The following is a 17,509-nucleotide window of genomic DNA, read 5'->3' on the forward strand; positions in this document are numbered from 1 at the left end:
AGTAGGATGGCTAGAGGTGGCCTTGCTGTTTATGTTTCGGAATGTCTTCCGTACTCTGTTAGACGTGACCTGTCAAGAAATGAAGAAAGAATATTTGAATCCATATTTATTGAGATTAAAATCCAAGCTAAAACTTTGATTGTTGGCAATATATACCGGTCTCTTAGAGGGTCTGTTCCCTCTTTCCTTCAGATTCTTGATGAGGTCTTGGAAACAATCCAACTTCATTCATGTGAACTTGTCATTATGGGTGACTTAAACCTTAATTTGTGTGACCAGAGGTCATCCTTGTCCTTGGACTTTCTTTCAACAATGCTCGATTGTGGAACATTACCTTCTGCACTCATTCCAACTCGCATTACTAACAAGAATTACTTGATAATATTTTTTCATCGTTGACCTTGGTGTAAAATTCTGTATTGACGAGTGATATCTCAGACCATTTTCCTGTTTTTTTCACGTATGATTTTTCCGATTCGTTGCCTAGGAGGAACCAAGGAGCTGGTTTATTCTCTTTAAAATTTAATAATCAGGGTATGCATCTTCTAGGTCACAGTTGGCCGGTTGTTTGTGGAGTATTTCTGAAAATGAATCTGACATAAATTCTTTGTTTAATTCGTTTTATGATCCTTTGAAAGAAGTTAACTTGCATACATGTGATGCGCCCCAGTCGAATCCGGCATCGAAAAGAACAACCCCTTTGAATCCTTGGATGACTCCGGGACTCCTTAAAAGTTGGAGGAAGAAAAATTATCTATGGAAGGCTTACAGGTCTTCTAAGCCATCTTCTCGTGATTCTCGACTTAAACTTTTCAAAGCTTATAAAAGAGTTTACAATTCGCTTTGCCGAAAGGCTAAATCGTTATTTTATTACAGGAAATTCTCTGCGCGTGGTAAAGACATTAGGAAGACATGGCAAGTGATCAATTCTGTTATCAGGCCATCTTCTCTGCCTCCTTCTGCCCCTTCAAGTATTGTGATGGAAGGCGAAAATGTAGAGGGTGAGCTAAAAGTTCAAGATGCGTTTACTTACTATTTTGATAATATCGGCAAAACTACAGCCTCTTCTGTAAGTCCTTTTTCTTCTCTACCTGACTTTAGGTCTTACCTTGGACCGCCTTATCGTAAAGCAATGTCATTGGAACCTGCCTCTGAGGCTGAAATAGCCAGAATTGTCAATGGTTTGAGGGGTTCTTCATTTTCCGGCTCAGACCGTATTCAGACTAAGGTTGTCAAGTTCATTCTTCCTGTCATCGTTTCTGCCCTCACGAGACTTATCAATCTTTGTTTTGAAAATGTTGTCTTCCCAAGTGCTTTAAAGCGTGCTCGCGTTATTATTCTTTTTAAAGGTGGATCAAGGAATGATCCTGTAAATTATCGTCCCATATCTCTTTTATCAAGGTTAAGTAAAATTTTTGAAAAAGCAATGCTTTCTCGACTTCTTGATTTTCTTAATTCTAAACACTTTTTTCATGATTTTCAGTTTGCTTTTAGGGCGAAGCACTCAACTGAGCATGCATGCGCAACTCTCTTAAATTATTTACATTCAGTTATTGACTATGGTCTAATACCTGCTGCTCTTTTTCTCGATATAAGAAAAGCATTAGACTCATTAACATACAAGTTTCTTCTTTGGAAACTGTCCCATATTGGTATAAGATGGAATGCTTATTCTTGGTATTTATCATATTTATCTGGTTGAGTGATCTCGGTTGATCCGCACTTTTCTAACCCTTCTGGAATAGAACTTGGCGTTCCGCAAGGATCTGTCATTGGGCCGATACTCTTTTTAATCTACGTCAATGACCTTATTAATGCGGTTCAAAATCTAAAACCTACTATTTGCAGTCGTCTTTGTCAACCAGCATCCGTCACTAATTGTGACAGGAGTTCGTCTTTACCGGATACACTTATTGCTTTTGCTGATGACAGTACTCTTGGCATAGCTGGTAGAACTGAGTATGATCCTCTTCAAAGATGAAAGCCCTTTTTGAAAGAGTTATCCAATGGTTTGATGTAAACTATCTTGCCTCAAATGTCGGGAAGTCATGTTTTCTCATTTGCTCCGGAGTCTCAAAGGCTTGCCCTGACTTAAATGTAATACACGTATTTGTGTGGTAAGATACGGGCGTCACCACTTATTGGTGCAACAATGGTGCTACACCACTTATTGGAGGGAAAAGCCCATGGTGGCGCCAAATATTATAGTGGGATCCAACGCTTCCCAAAACGGTTTTGTAAAAATAGGGTATGCTAATACCCAATTGACAATATACCCTGCCCCAGGGCACGATAACGTGATCGAACGGTCAAATGGCAAAACTCTAGGGCCAAGGGTGCACCCAACCCGGGTCACCACTAAAATCTCTAGCTATCTCTCTGGGAGGTAACGGGACGCCCTGTCGATATAATAATGACGGTATTTAACGCAACTCCTTTCCTATCCTGTCTGGGTTCATGGAAAAATAGTCTACACGGCTGTAGAAAATAGCTTACTTGTAATCTTTCAAAAAAAAAAGTGACACACACATGTCTACTCTGAAAAGAACAGACTCTCCCAAACAGGATCTCAGTCTAAACTAACTAATAAAACAATGGTTCTGTAAACAAACTTTGCATAGGGGTGGACCTTCGCTTGGCCCTGGCCAATTCTCTAAATCACCATCCAAAATCCATTAAAATTTTTCGTATATTTTATCTTTCAATGGCCCAGACCTGGAAAACAAAGAAAGAATTTAACTTCAAAGCTTACTTATTGTGAATGAATCTTGCTTAGCAACCAGAGTTCAGCTTATGGTTAAAATGATCTTGTAGGCCAATATAATTACAGAAAAGAAAATAGATCATTTATCTGAAAAGAAGAGAAACAAGGGGTGGAACCCCAACACCTCCCCCCGTAAGATGAATGACCACCCATGCGCCACGCTGGTCCACCCTTACAAATATAACACTTCAACTTTACAAAATCCCTTTGTCTTCTTTCTTCCACCATTGCCTCTACTTCCACCTCTTGGCTCAGGATCTTTCGTCATCCACACGTCTCTACTGTAGAACCAACCTGGTCTCTATCGTATGGCATCCGCATTTTGTTTTGAAAATTGAAGTCCCCAAGATTCGCAGAAAATGATAGTACTCAGAACAATCAAACTACAAATTTTCTCGCTCTCACGAATTTACATTTGAGAGGAGCAGAGAATCAGTTTCTGGCACATTCGATGATGCCAGGCATCATGAAAAATTGGCTGCACTACCCTCTTAGTTTCCGTCTGGGAAACAACCCCACTCTCAATTAGAATGTAAATTGGCCCTTGGCATAATTTCAAATAATCTAAGGCCGAAAATACAAAGCCGTGTGAAAACGACAAGGGTACAGGGAATGAAGTAAAATTTTGGGTGAACCATGAATCGCCTTTTTCTGGGTTCCCTCCCCTGGGATAATCAGATGAAGAATAAGCGTTGATACCAACTGAAGATGAAACTTACGTAGATATTGAATATGGTTTGCCGGATATAATTGTCGATTCCCATGAAGTGTAACAACTATGAATAGGGTTACTGGACAAAGGTTTGGTTGAAATATGAAGTGACTAGGATAGAGTATCCCCCAAGGACTCTAGATCAGAGAGGCGAAATCACGGTAACAGGGTCACAACAAGCCAACCAGTTGTCCAGTGAGTAAATCGGCCATAATTCTTTGTTCCCCAAAAAGTCTTCTCCCCCGCAAAAGAAACCAAATCTCTCTTAGAGTTGATAGGAGTAATATCAGGTTCCTCCCAAGTTTTCCAATCCAACCCGACATTCAATACCTCCCAACTTTTCCCCAACCCATTGTAGGTCGTTCAACTATAATTTTAATCATCTTGTTTTATTCCCCATGGGTCTTGGACCACTTTGTCCCCCCTAAAAATTATTTTATCTATGTTAGCTAGGCACAACCCATCCAATTTTGTTTCTCGCCACTGCATGCTGAGTCTCCAAATTTTGTCTCTTTTTTGTACTTCTTTTTCTATTTTCACTGTTCTCAATTTTGTCATTCACGCAAAATAATAAATCATCATTAAATCTGGTTTGGACTCCAGTGTCCACCATCTTTGACTGCCCTTCTTTATTATTATTTGAAAAAAACTACGTTTTCTAAAGAGTTAAAGAGGCTGAGTTACAAGGTCGAACCTTAAAACGTACAGGGATTAGGAGGCACAGTTGGGGGGCTGCCGCCCCCCAAACCCCCGCTTTCGCAGCCTTTAAATAAAAAAAAAGTTCTTTAAACTGAAAGTAAGGAGCGACATTAAATCTTAAAACGAACAGAAATTATTCCGTATATGAAAGTGGCTGTGCTCTCCTCAACGCCTCGCTCTTTACGCTAAAGTTTGACTTTCTCACAACTCTTTTTTTAAACAATAAAAACTTTAGCGTAAAGAGCGAGGCGTTGAGGAGGGCACAGCCCCTTTCATATACGGAATAATTTCTGTTCGTTATAAGATTTAATGTCGCTCCTTACTTTCAGTTAAAAATTTTTTTTATTTAAAGGCTGCGAAAGTGGGGGTTTGGGGGCGGCAGCCCCCAACTGTGCCTCCTAATCCCTGTACGTTTTAAGGTTCGACCTTGTAACTCAGCCTCTTTAACTCTTTAGAAAACGTAGTTTTTTTCAAATAATTTCTGCACGTTTTTGTACAGTTTATTACTTATTATTGCTTGACTAACTGTTAGCTGATCGTGTCAGGAGTTAATGTTGGGGAGCTGCCGCCCCCCAAACCCCTCGCTCTTGAACATTCTTGTGTTAAGGCTTTTAATTCCTGAATGCTCAAATCACGTCGTACAGGGTGCCTCCTAATCCCTGTACGTTTTAAGGTTCGAATCTGTGACTCAGCCTCTTTAACAGCCCCCCAACTGTGCCTCCTAATCCCTGTACGTTTTAAGGGTCGACCTTGTAACTCAGCCTCTTTAACTCTTTAGAAAACGTAATTTTTTTCAAATAATTTAAAAAAGAAACTGAGTTTCTTTTTTAAACTTTAAATTCAGTATATAAAAATTTGCTATGACCGTGAATCGAACCCGGGTTTTCCGCCTGACAGTCTGGAGTATCAACCGCTGGACTAATAAGACACAATTGTAATTGTTTTTTAGTAAATGAAATCTATTTTCGACGCAAGCAAATTCCCACAAAACTTGATATTTGGTTTTTGGAAAACAGGGAAGGAGTAATCAGATTGAGCTGAAATTTCGAAAATAAGCTTCCAGGCCCCAGGAAAGCTAATCCTCTAAGTTTCAGCCCGATCAGACAACGTTAAAGGGGGGGTTGTGGTGGGAAAAATTAACATGGGCTATTATAGGAAAACAAGTTTTTTCGTAAATGTAAATTTAGGGGATAATCTTTTCGGTCTGAAAATATCAAAAGGCCCTAACAGGTCAAATTCTGCTTCGAATTAGTCCTCATTCACCCGGATCAGTTGCCAACTGTGGCCTCTAGGCGTGGATAAGAAAAAAAAAGAAATGAATTTTAAGTGGCTATATTTGGTTTTTTGAAAATAGGGAAGGAGTGATCAAATTGAGCTGAAATTTCGAGTATAAGCTCCCGGGCCCTAGGAAAGCTTAACCTCTAAATTTCAGCCCAATCGGCATTTTTCAAAAAGGGCACTAGTCCTTTGAATTTCCAATCAAATGAGCCCCTTTTGAAGTTTCTATGACAACGTCTACTATAAAAACCTTATATACCCCAGGACATAACTTAAAACCCTTGCCCTGAGGGTTGTTGGGGAGTGTCCTCCTAAAAAACATATTTTCCATTTGGAATTCAACTACGCTGAACAAAATGGCTATCTCGAAATTTTGACTTGATGTGTTTGGGGGACTGATGGGCGTGGGGGAGGGGCTAGCTCCCCTCCAATCACTTTCTACTTTTAAGAAAGGAACTAACCCTTTGAATTTCCAATCGAATGAACCTGTATTGAAGTTTCTACGACAACGCCTTCTTATAAATCCTTATATGCCCCCAGGGCATAAATTAAAACCTTTGCCCTGAGGGTTGTTGGGGAGTGTCCTCCTAAAAAACATATTTTCTGTTTGGAAATCAACTACACTGAACAAAATGGTTATCTCAAAATTTTGATCGGATGTGTTTGGGGGAATGATGGGCGGGGGGGGGGGGCTAGTTGCCCTCCAATCCCTTTCGGCTTTTAAAAAGGGCACTAGCCCTTTAAATTTCCAATCGAATGAGCCTGTTTTGATGTTTCTAAGAAAACGTCTTCTATAAAAACCTTATATACTCCGAGGGCATAACTTAAAACCCTTGCCCCGAGGGTTGTGGGGGAGTGTCCTCCTCAAAAAGATATTTTCTATCTGGAAATCAGCTACGCTGACAAAATGCCTATCTCAAAATTTTGATTGGATATGTTTGGGGGAATGATGGGCGGGGAGGGGGGGCTAGTTGCACTTTAATCAATTTCGACTATTAAAAAGGGCACTAGCCCTTTGATGTTTTTAATCTTAAGGCAACATTTAGTTTTTAAACATAATGGGCCAATGGGAGGGTGTAAGTAGTAAGTAAGTAAGTAAGTAAGTAAGTATGACGGCACTAGATCCTTAAGGTCCAAACCGGCGGTGCTGATTTCCGTTTCGTGGCCCTTCAGCCAGGAAGTTCAATGGGGGGCTGGGGGCCAGCCATCCTGTGTGGGAGGGTGAGAGTGGAAGGGAGATTAGTTGCCCTCCTATCACTTTCGACTATTAAAAAGGGCATCAACCCTTTTTATTCTCAGTCGAATGAGCCCCTTTCGAAGTTCCCACGACAACTCCTTCGATACGAAGTGCCCTGGTCTAATCAACAACAACAACAAAAAATATTACTAATCACTTTCGGCTATTAAAAAGGGCACTAGCCTTTGAATTTCCAATCGAATTAGCCTTTTTTGAAGTTTCTACGACAACACCTTCTATAAAAAAAACCTTATATGCACCCAGGGCATAACTTAAAACCCTTGCCCTGAGAGTTGTGGGGGAGTGTCCTTCTCGAAAACATATTTTCTATCTGGAAATCAACTAGCCTACGCTAAACAAAATGGCTATCTCAAAATTTTGATTCTATGTGTTTTGGTGAATGATGGACGTGGGGGGGGGGGTTAGTGACCCTCCAATCTGTTTCTACTATCAAAAAGTGCACTAGCCCTTTGAATTTCCAATCAAATGAAACCCTTTTGAAGTTTCTATGATAACGCCTTCTATAAAAATCTTATATACCCCAGGACATAACTTAAAACCCTTACCCTGAGGGTTTGAGGGGAGTCCTCCTCAAAAACATATTTTCTATCTGGAAATCAACTACGCTGAACAAAATGGCTATCTCGAAATTTGGATTGGATGTGTTTGGGGGAACCATAGGCCTGGGGGAGGGGTTAGTTCCCCTCCAATCACTTTCTACTTTAAAGAAAGGAACTAGCCCTTTGAATTTCCAATCGAATGAGCCTGTTTTGAAGTTTCTACGACAACACCTTCTTATAAATCCATATATGCCCCCAGGGCATAACTTAAAACCCTTGCCCTTAGGGTTGTTGGGGAGTGTCCTCCTAAAAACATATTTTCTATCTGGAAATCAACCACGCTGAACAAATTGGCTATCTTAAAATTTTGATTGGATGTGTGGGGGGGAATGATGGGCGTGGGGGGGGGGGCTAGTTGCCCTCCATTCACTTTCGATTTTTAAAAAGGGCACTAGCCCTTTGAATTTACAATCGAATGAACCTGTTTTGAAGTTTCTACGACAACGTCTTCTACAAAAACCTTATATGCCCCCAGGGCAAAACTTAAAACCCTTGCCCCGGGGTTTGTGGAGGAGCGTCCTCCTCAAAAAGATATTTTCTATCTGGAAATCAGCTACGCTGACAAAATGCCTATCTCAAAATTTTGATTGGATGTGTTTGGGGGAATGATGGGCGTGGGGGGGGCTATTTGCCCTTTAATCACTTTCGACTATTAAAAAGGGCACTAACCCTTCGGATTACCAATCGAATGAGCCTGTTTTGAAGTTTCTACGACAACACCTTATATAAAAACCTTAGATGCCCCCAGGGCATAACTTAACACCCTTGCCGAGGGTTGCGGGGGAGTGTCCTCCTCAAAAACACATTTTCTATCTTGAAATAAACCTCGCTGAACAAAAAGGCTCTCTGAAAATTTTTATTGGATTTGTTTGGGGGACTGTTGGGTGGTGGTGGGGGGGGGGCTAGCTCCCTCCAATCACTTTCGACTATTAAAAAGGGCACTAGCACTTTGAATTTCGAATCGAATGAGCCTGTTTTGAAGTTTCTACGACAACGCCTTCAATAAAACCTTATATGGCCCCAGGGCATAACTTAAAACCCTTGCCCTGAGGGTTGTGGGGGAGTATCTTCCACAAAAATATATTTTCCATCGGGAAATCAATTACGCTGAACAAAATGGCTATCTCTAAATTTTGATTGGATGTTTTTTGGGGACGGAGGGGCGTGGGGGGGGGCTAGTTACCCTCCAATCGCTATCGATTATTAAAAAGGGCACTATCCTTTTGAATTTCCAATCAAATGAGCCTGTTTTGAAGTTTCTACGACAACACCTTCAAAAAAAGCTTTATATGTCCCCAGGGCATAACTTAAAACCCTTTCCCTGAGGGTTTTGGGGGAGTGTTCTCCTCGAAAACATATTTTCCATCAGGAAATCAACTACGCTGAACAAAATGGCTATCTCCAAATTTTGGTTGGATGTGTTTGGGTGAATGATGGGCGTGGGGGTGGGATTGGTGCCCTCCAATCACTGTCGACTATTAAAAAGGGTACTAGCCCTTTGAATTTCCAATCGAATGAGCCTGTTTTGAAGTTTCTACGACAACGCCTTCTATAAAAACCTTATATCCCCCCAGGGCATAACTTAAAACCCTTGCCCTGAGGGTTAGGGGGGAGTGTCCTCCTCGAAAACACATTTTCTATCTGGAAATCAACTACGCTGAACAAAATGGCTATCTCAAAGTTTCGATTGGATATGTTTGAGGGAATGATTGGCGAGAGGGGGGGGGGCTAGTTGCCCTCCTATCACTTTTGACTATTAAAAAGGGCACTAGAACTCTCGATTTACAATCGAATGAGTCCCTTTTGAAGTCTCTACGACGATCCCTTCCATATGGAGCGCCCTGCTTTTAAGAAAAAAAAATAATAAACTGTTCATTGTCAACATTGATCTTATATGCCCTCAGGGCATAACTTAAAACCCTTGCCCTGAGGGTTGTGGAGGAGTGTCCTCCTCAAAAAGATATTTTCTATTTGGAAATAAACTACGCTGAATAAAATGGCTGTCTCAAAATTTTGATTGGATGTATTTGGGGGAATGACAAGCGGGGGGGGGGGCTAGTTACCCTCCAATCACTTTTGAATATTAAAAAGGGGACTAGCCACTCCAATTTCCAATCGAATGAGCCCTTTTCGAAGTTTTTACGACAACTGCTTCGATACGAAGTGCCCGGGTATGGAGAAAAAAAAAACATTGTGCCCACATCGTTCTTTAATGAGGCAGCGCTAGCGCGCTGCCTATGATAATGAAAAATTTGTAGGCTTTATACTTATGTTTTGGATTTTAAAAAATTATTGTTCCAGTTTCATCAATTCTTGCTTTTATATAAGAAACGTAATGAAAGAATAATTAAGTGTTGTGATGGTGACTTGAATAATTTATGGGGTAATTTTTTGTGTCAGTTTTATTGGTTGTAAGCTTTGTAGCCATTAACATTTTGATTTATGACAGACGCCAAGGAAATAAAACATGAAGCAATATTCTATTTTGCTTGAACTCAACTAACCTTAAATTGAAAAAAGCAATATGCTTGTTAATTCATAAGCAGGCTGTAACAAACATTGTTATTGTGTGATTTGTATTATAATTTAAAAATTATCATTTTTATATTTATATTTGGGTTTTAAATAAATTTTCGCCCCAATTTCATCAAATATGGTTTTTGTATGAGAAAAATATTGGAAAAGTAATTAATTATTGTGATGATGACTTAAATAGTTTATGGGCTGTTTTTTGTGTCAGTTTTATTGGTTGTAAGCTTTGTAGCAGTCAAAATTTTGGTTTATGACAGACGCTAAGGAAATAAAATTTAAAGCAACATTCTATTTCACTTGAAAGTAACTCTAATAGCCTTGAATTAAAGAAGAATATGCTTGTTGACTCATAAGGAGCCAGTAACAAATAGTTTTGTTTCGTAATTTTTGTAATAATTAGAAATTTGCAGTTATTATATTCATATTTCGAAATTAAATAAATCATTCTATTTTTATCAAAATTTGTTTTTATATCGGAAAATATTGCAAAGGCAGTAATTATTATGGTGATCAGTAATCTTTCAGTAATCTTTTATTGGCAAAAACACATGACAAATAAATTTCTAAACTGGTCGACGGTGAGCAGGGCTCGATGTGTCGGCCATAAACAAATATAAGAATATGCCGAAATAACAAATACAGGATATAAAAAAAACATACAAGATAGGAGATAACAGAGGAGGCCAACCCAGCGCGAGAACACCACAACATAAATCATACTAATATCAATTATTCATCAATCCCAACATCCAGACAAAGAACCATTTTTGAAATATGTTTTTTCAAAGAAGATCTGCTCTTGAAACTTGGGAACATTTCTACTAAATTAAGTTTATTTACTATATAAGGAATCTCATATCTGATTGAGAATCTAGCTGTTTCTGATTTACTTGGAGGAAGGCGATACTTCATGGAGGGGACGTGGTGGACAGGAGAAATCGGAGTCTCAATTATACCTAAATTATGGAAATAATTTGTTGAAGATTGAATATCATAATACCACATTGCTGTATGCAGGTCCTTCAGTTGTTTAAGATTAAGAATATTGAGAAAAACATATAAAGTTTGGGTTTCCGAGAGATTTTGAAGCCTCATTGGGCGATGAACAAAAGTAACCAGAATTCTAATTGCCTTATTTTGAATTATCTGAAGAGGTTGCAGATGGACCGTAAATGTGTTGAGATAGATTACAGGGCAATAATTTAGATATGAATCAATTAGGGAATGGTATAAAATTTTAAGGATGGACAAGGGAAACACATGTTTCAATCTATGAAGACAACCTAAGTTATGGGCAAGTTTCAAACTCAAATAATCAGAATGTTTACAGAAGGATAAGAGCTCATCGAGAATAATCCCAAGGTAACGAAATGATTTTACTCTTTTTATCCTACTTTGATTTACAATTAACTCTTCTATGGTAATTTTATTTACTGTCCGCTGTGACCGCCCAAAAATCATGAATTCAGTTTTAGAAAAATTTGGAGCTAGGTAGTTACAAGCAAACCATTTATTCATTGCTATCACCATTTTCTCAACCAATAAAGATGAGGTTTTAGCTTTTACTGTTACCGCTGTATCATCTGCAAAAATTACTATGAAGCTACTATCTTGGGGTAAGCACGTCGGAAGGTCATTTATATAAATCAAAAATAGTAATAGGCCAAATATTGATCCCTGGGGGACTCCAATATCATCAATAGTAATATGGCTTGACAGGTGCCCATTTATTTCTACCTGAATTTTTCGACCATGCAGGTAAGATTTCATTAGATCTAGGCCTTTACCTCTAATACCTGTGTTATTAATTTTCTCCAGCAAAATTTCGTGGTTTAGCGACTAATTGATGCTTTGACTAATTTATAAGATAAAATTTGACGTCAAGTTCATCTGTTATGAGCTTTTTAGGTTGTTCACAAGGCGTCAATAAACCCATTAATCTGTTCATAAAGAAAATATAAATGTAAAACATAAATGTTTTACTTTTGTAACTTTAATAAATCAAATAATATTAACATTTAGATTACTAAATATCAGTGTATGTATATTAAACTGACAATGCACATTCATTTGTATTTTTTTTCCTTAAAGTGCAAAATATGTTCTGGCCTTGGAAAGCCATAGGGGTTTTGAGCCCTACTCATGTTAATTTCTGCTTGTTTTGGGTTTGACTCGGTTGTTTATTGTAATTTCTGTTTGTTTTGGGTTTCATTTATTTACTGATGCTGATTTGTGGTAGTTTCAGGCTTGGTAGATTATTTGATTTTATCTTTGCTAATTTTTGGTTTAATGGAGTTCTTTAAATTTCTTTGAAAAACGTACGACTCAATCATGTACGACTATTAAAAAGGGCATTAGCCCTTTCTATTTGCAAACGAATGAGCCTTTTTAAAAGTTCCTAAGACTAATCCTTCGATACGAAGTTCCCTGGTCTAAACAACAAAAAAAAAAATAAAAATAATAATAATACATTTTATCCACAGCAATCTTTACTATAAAAATTTCAAGTCTTCCAATCACTTTCGAATATTAAAAAGGGCACTAGCCCTTTCAATTTCCCCTCGAATGAGCCCTTTTTGAGTTTCTACGACAACTCTTTCTATAAATACCTTATATGCCCCCAGGGCAAAAATTTCAACCCTTGCCCTGAGGGCTGTGAGGGGTTAGTCATCTTCAAAGACCTAATTTCCAGTACCTTCAACTACGTTGAAAAAATGGTTATCTCAAAATTTTTATTGGATGTGTTTGGGGAAATGGTGGGCGTAAGAGGGGCGTTAGTTGCCCTCCAATCACTTTCAATTGTTAAAAAAGGCACTAGCCATTTCAATTTCCAGTCGAATGAGCCATTTCAAAGTTCTTACGACAACGCTTTCAATACACACCTTATATGCCCCCAGGGCATAACTTAAAACCCTTTCCCTGCGGGTGGGGGGGGGTGTCATCCTCAAAGACCTAATTTCCAGAACTTTCAACTACGTTGAAGAAAATTAATATCTAAAAATTTTGATTGGATGTGTTTGGCGAAATGGTGGGTGTGAGAGGTGTGTTAGTTATCCTCCAATTACTTTCGACTATTAAAAAGGGCACAAGCCCTTCTAATTTCCAATTTAATGAGCCCTTTTTGAAGTTTTTTACAACATCACTATCTATAAAAACCTTATATGCCTCCTGGACATAGGTTACAACCCTTGCCCCGAGGTCTCTGCGGGGGTTATAATCCTCAAAGACCTAATTTCTAAAAGTTTTAACTACGTCGAACAAATTGGCTATCTAAATATTTTGATTGGATGCGTTTGGGGAAATGGAGGGTGTGAGATGGGTGTTAGTCATGCTCCAATCACTTTCGACTATTAAAAAGGGCACAAGCCCTTCTAATTTTCAATCGAATGAGCCTTTTTTGAAGTTTCTACAACATCACTATCTATAAAAATCTTATATACCCCCAGGGCATAACTTACAACCCTTGCCCCGAGGGCTCTGAGGGGTTTATCATCCTCAAAGACCTAATTTCTAAAACTTTTAACTACGTTGAACAAATTGGTTATCTTAAAATTTTGATTGGATGTGTTTGGGGAAAAGGTGGGCGTGAGAGGGGGTTTAGTTGCCCTCAAATCGCTTTCGACTATTAAAAAGGGCACTAGCCCTTTGAATTTCCAATCGAATGAGCCCTTTTTCAAGTTTCTAGGACAAAGCTTTCAATAAAAACCTTTTATGCCCCTAGGGCATAATTTACAACCCTTACCCTGAGGGCTGTGGGGGGAGTGTCATCCTCTTAGACTTTTACATTACATTAAGGCGATGGTAAAATAACCACTGTTGCCAAAGGTGTGCGGAAATTCAATGAAAACCAAGTCTGTTTCTTTTAAACAAGGTTTGATAAATGCAAGTGAATTGTATAATGTGGAGCTTATAGTATAAAAAAATTTAAGAAATGAAGCTCAATTTGTCCCAGAGAAAATCCAACTAACGACATCGAATGTAACCTTGCAAAATCATGTATCAGTTAAACTGTAAAATCCTAACTATTATGATTGTAATCCTAAATTGTAATATTATATTTCTATTGTTCTTAATTACATCTTACTGTATACTTTTATATTACATTAAGGCGATGGTAAAATACCTACTGTTGCCAAAGGTGTGCAGAAATTTAATGAAGTCTGTTTCTTTTAGGCAATGTTTTATTAATGCAAGTGAATTATGTAATGAGTAGCTTATAGTATAAAAACTTCCAAACGGAACTTGAGTCACCTTTCCCCAGCAGTTTAAGACCTATAGGCAGGCCAGTACCAATACGGCTCTTCAAGCTCACTCCCGCTCTCTTCCGCACTCTCCAGAACAAATGATGAATAACCTCCTTCTGTTTAATGACTTCAATATGCATTAATAAACACTAATCTATTAGACTCTTCTTTAAAATATAAATAGATGCCTTAAAAATCTTTCTATCCACGTGCCAAGGCAGGTTAGGATTCAGGATTGCAGTGTAGGTATTTGAAATATTAGCCATATAGCAGACAGGGGCGGATCCGGGGGGGGGGAGCTCTCCCTAACGTAGTCTAAAGTAGTATAATTTACTTAATTAACGCAAGTTTGCGTTAATTAAACTTGCTCCTAACGCAAGTTTATCGGATCAACCTATTTTGCGCCCCCCTAAAAAAAATCCTGGATCCACCCTTGATAGCAGAGGCGTTTAAGGGAAACAGTCTCCAAACTCAGTGGCTGACAATCAAATAAGACATGCTGGATAGTTTAATCAGTTGAGAAGCAGACCCTGCATAGAGGGGAGTGATGTAACTTCCAATTAAATAACATACTATTGAGAAGAAGGGCACCTGATTTGAGACGGTAATATAGCACTGTGCGTAATCTAGTACGAAAAGGAGATAAACTCAATTTACTGCGATTAACATTAGATCTTTGCCTAATAATATCACGTGAATTGAGATCAGAGAGAAGACTTGGATTTAACAAAGAAGCGTTTGCTGCCAGTAAATCAGCAGTATCATTATATTTTATACCTTTATGGCTTGGATTATGTTGGAAATAAATCTGGTTGCCTTTAGCCTGGAGGTTCAGAAGCTGTCTCCTAATCTTGAATAGGTCCTTATCATTGGCAATTCTATAAATTTTTTATCTAGGGCCATGCGAATGGCACATAATTCAGCTGACAAAACGGAAGATCCCTAAGGAAAAGGTGAAAAAAGGCTAAGATTCAGTGATGATATACATACTCCTGCTCCAGTTCTCACACGCTGAACAAATCCATCTGAATAGATTTCCTCTGATTAGGGTACAACTTCAAAATCTGTTCAGCCAGAATAGTCTGAATCTCGTGTTTGGGAATTTGATTTTTATTTATTGGAATAATTCTGCTTGACAAATACGTGGACTCATTTCCCACGGCGGAGTGTCAGTAAAGGGGTACGCAGAGGGAGAAAACTGAATCCAATTTGGGACCTCCAATTGAAACTGATTCCAAGATGAATGGCCATTTGTGCAAGCTGCCTTCAAAGCCAAAGTATGATTATACACAACATGATTGCTTCCATAAGCTTGAATTCGTGAGAAATATTTGTTCCTTTGACTGGATGTTCTTTCACTTAGGGAAACCAAATCAGACAGTTGTTTTAATTTAGACAGAGGAGTATGCCTGTGCAAACCCAGAGTAATTTGAATAGCTGAATTTTGTAAAGATGCCAGGGTTTTTAATGCTGAACGAATTGAGAAGAATTGGATACCATATTCTAGGTTAGATCCGCTATATAATTTATAAAAACCCAAAATAACTTTAGGGTGGCATCCCCATTTACTTCCAAAAAGTTCATTTAGAGTACAAAGTCTCCGAATGATCATGTATTTCAAAGAACTAATATGTGTATGCCATAACATTTTCGAATCTATCCATACGCAAGTAGCTTCACTGTAACAATACGGAATTTCATTAGAGAAAATTTGAAGAGGATTGGGAGGATCTCTTGAGCAATTAGCAAATATAACGACTTTGGTTTTACTAATTGAAATTGGAAAACCAAAAGCTGAAGAGAATCTCTGAACTACGCTTACATCCTATTGAATAAGACTTTGAAGAATTACAATATCCTTTCTGGACTTCCAAATAATCAAACCATCTGCTTAAAGGCCAAACAACGAGTGAGATAATTGGAATTTTTAAACATACCAATTGAACAGAAGGGGACTCAAAATCGCTCCTTAAGGAAGACCTCTAGTAATGGGGTTCGTCTCTGCCCTATACTCATTAACTTGAACATAAAAACTTCTATCACTTAAAAAGAACTTCATGAAACTTATGAAAGAGTATGGAAAATCCAGGTTAATGAAAAGATCAATCAATTTCTCATGGACTACATTTCCACATGGGCATCTGACCAGTTAAATAGGACTGCCATTGTGGGCTGTCTGGTTTTAAGAGAGTTACAAGCATCAATTTCAAGGCGAGTGATGTTGTCGACAGAGCTATGTCCTTTTCTGAAGCCTGTTTGTTCACTTGTAAAAAGATTATTAATTTCATTCTTGATAGAATCAAGAATCTATCATTCTTGATAGATTCTTGATAGAACATTCAATTCTTGATAGAATGGGCCTTTCAAGGATTTTACTGAAATTTTGTGCTGTTTGAACACGGGCCTCTCTGGATTTATTTCAGTAATACGGGGCCCTTGCCAGTAAGTCTCAATTTAATGAATTTTCGATTTGATAATTAGCCAATCTAGGGGAGGCTATTGAATAATTTTATGATGTCTCTCATGAAGTTGTACGTTGATCAGAAACACACTGAGCTTATGACGAAGATTCTTGGTCTGGAACAAGAGATTGAGGCTTTGCGAAATGATAATTTGGAGCTTAAAGAAGAAAATATGATTCTCAAGGCCGAAGTAATAAATCTGAAAAAGTCTTGTCTTGAAGTTGAACTTGTTTCAAAAAGACAGAACATTCTACTTCACGGCATACCAACTGTTCAAGGTAGTAACTGTTAAAATGCTGCCCGTGGGTTTCTCGCTGAAGTAACGCGAATTCAATGCCCTTCGTCAAGTGCTATCGATTGACTGGAAATAAGCCATCAGGCTCTAATACTAGGGTAACATCTAGGTCTACAGCAAAAGCCGGGCCAGTTTTCATGACTTTGGCTAATTTAGCAGATAAAGACACTATTATGGAAAATTGTAGTAAACTGAAAGGATCAGGAAAAAGCATCACTTTTGATCTCCTGCGTAAATTGGCACGCCGTAGAAAAGAACTGCTATCTTTCGGCTACAATCTGGGTACGTCAACTGATACTTCAACAAAAGGTGCTGAAACCCGAGTGATAACGAAAGGAATTAGTGTATGTATAGAAGCGAAAAAGTCTTCTAAGAGTATTCCTTTAAAATATCTAGTTATACAGCCTCTGTTCCCTCCCCCGCTGTGTCAATTGGAGATGATAAGTAATTGGTGTTATTCGTTCATTCTTTAGTTATTTGTTTGATATTGTTAGTGGGTTTTTTTCGTGAGTTAAGATATATAAATTTTTCTCCTGGCTTGTGAGATTTAGTTATGTTTTTGATTTTGTATACTGGTTTTTCTCTTTTCCAAGTTCTCTGTTTTTGGTCTTTATTTTTTGTGCTTTAGTTTCATTTGTCTCAAAAGTGAGTTCATCGTTCTGTTTG

At 38.3% G+C, this 17,509-nt stretch overlaps 1 pseudogene; it reads left to right on the forward strand.

The window, feature by feature from the left end:
• The first annotated feature begins 712 nt into the window (after positions 1-712).
• LOC148949964 (uncharacterized) lies at positions 713-15,032 on the forward strand (annotated as a pseudogene).
• Positions 15,033-17,509: the final 2,477 nt, after the last annotated feature.

This window comes from Artemia sp. Qi Xiang Cuo, chromosome 7 (assembly GCF_049724085.1).
Source record: "Artemia sp. Qi Xiang Cuo chromosome 7, ASM4972408v1, whole genome shotgun sequence".
Lineage (NCBI taxonomy): Eukaryota > Metazoa > Arthropoda > Branchiopoda > Anostraca > Artemiidae > Artemia > Artemia sp. Qi Xiang Cuo.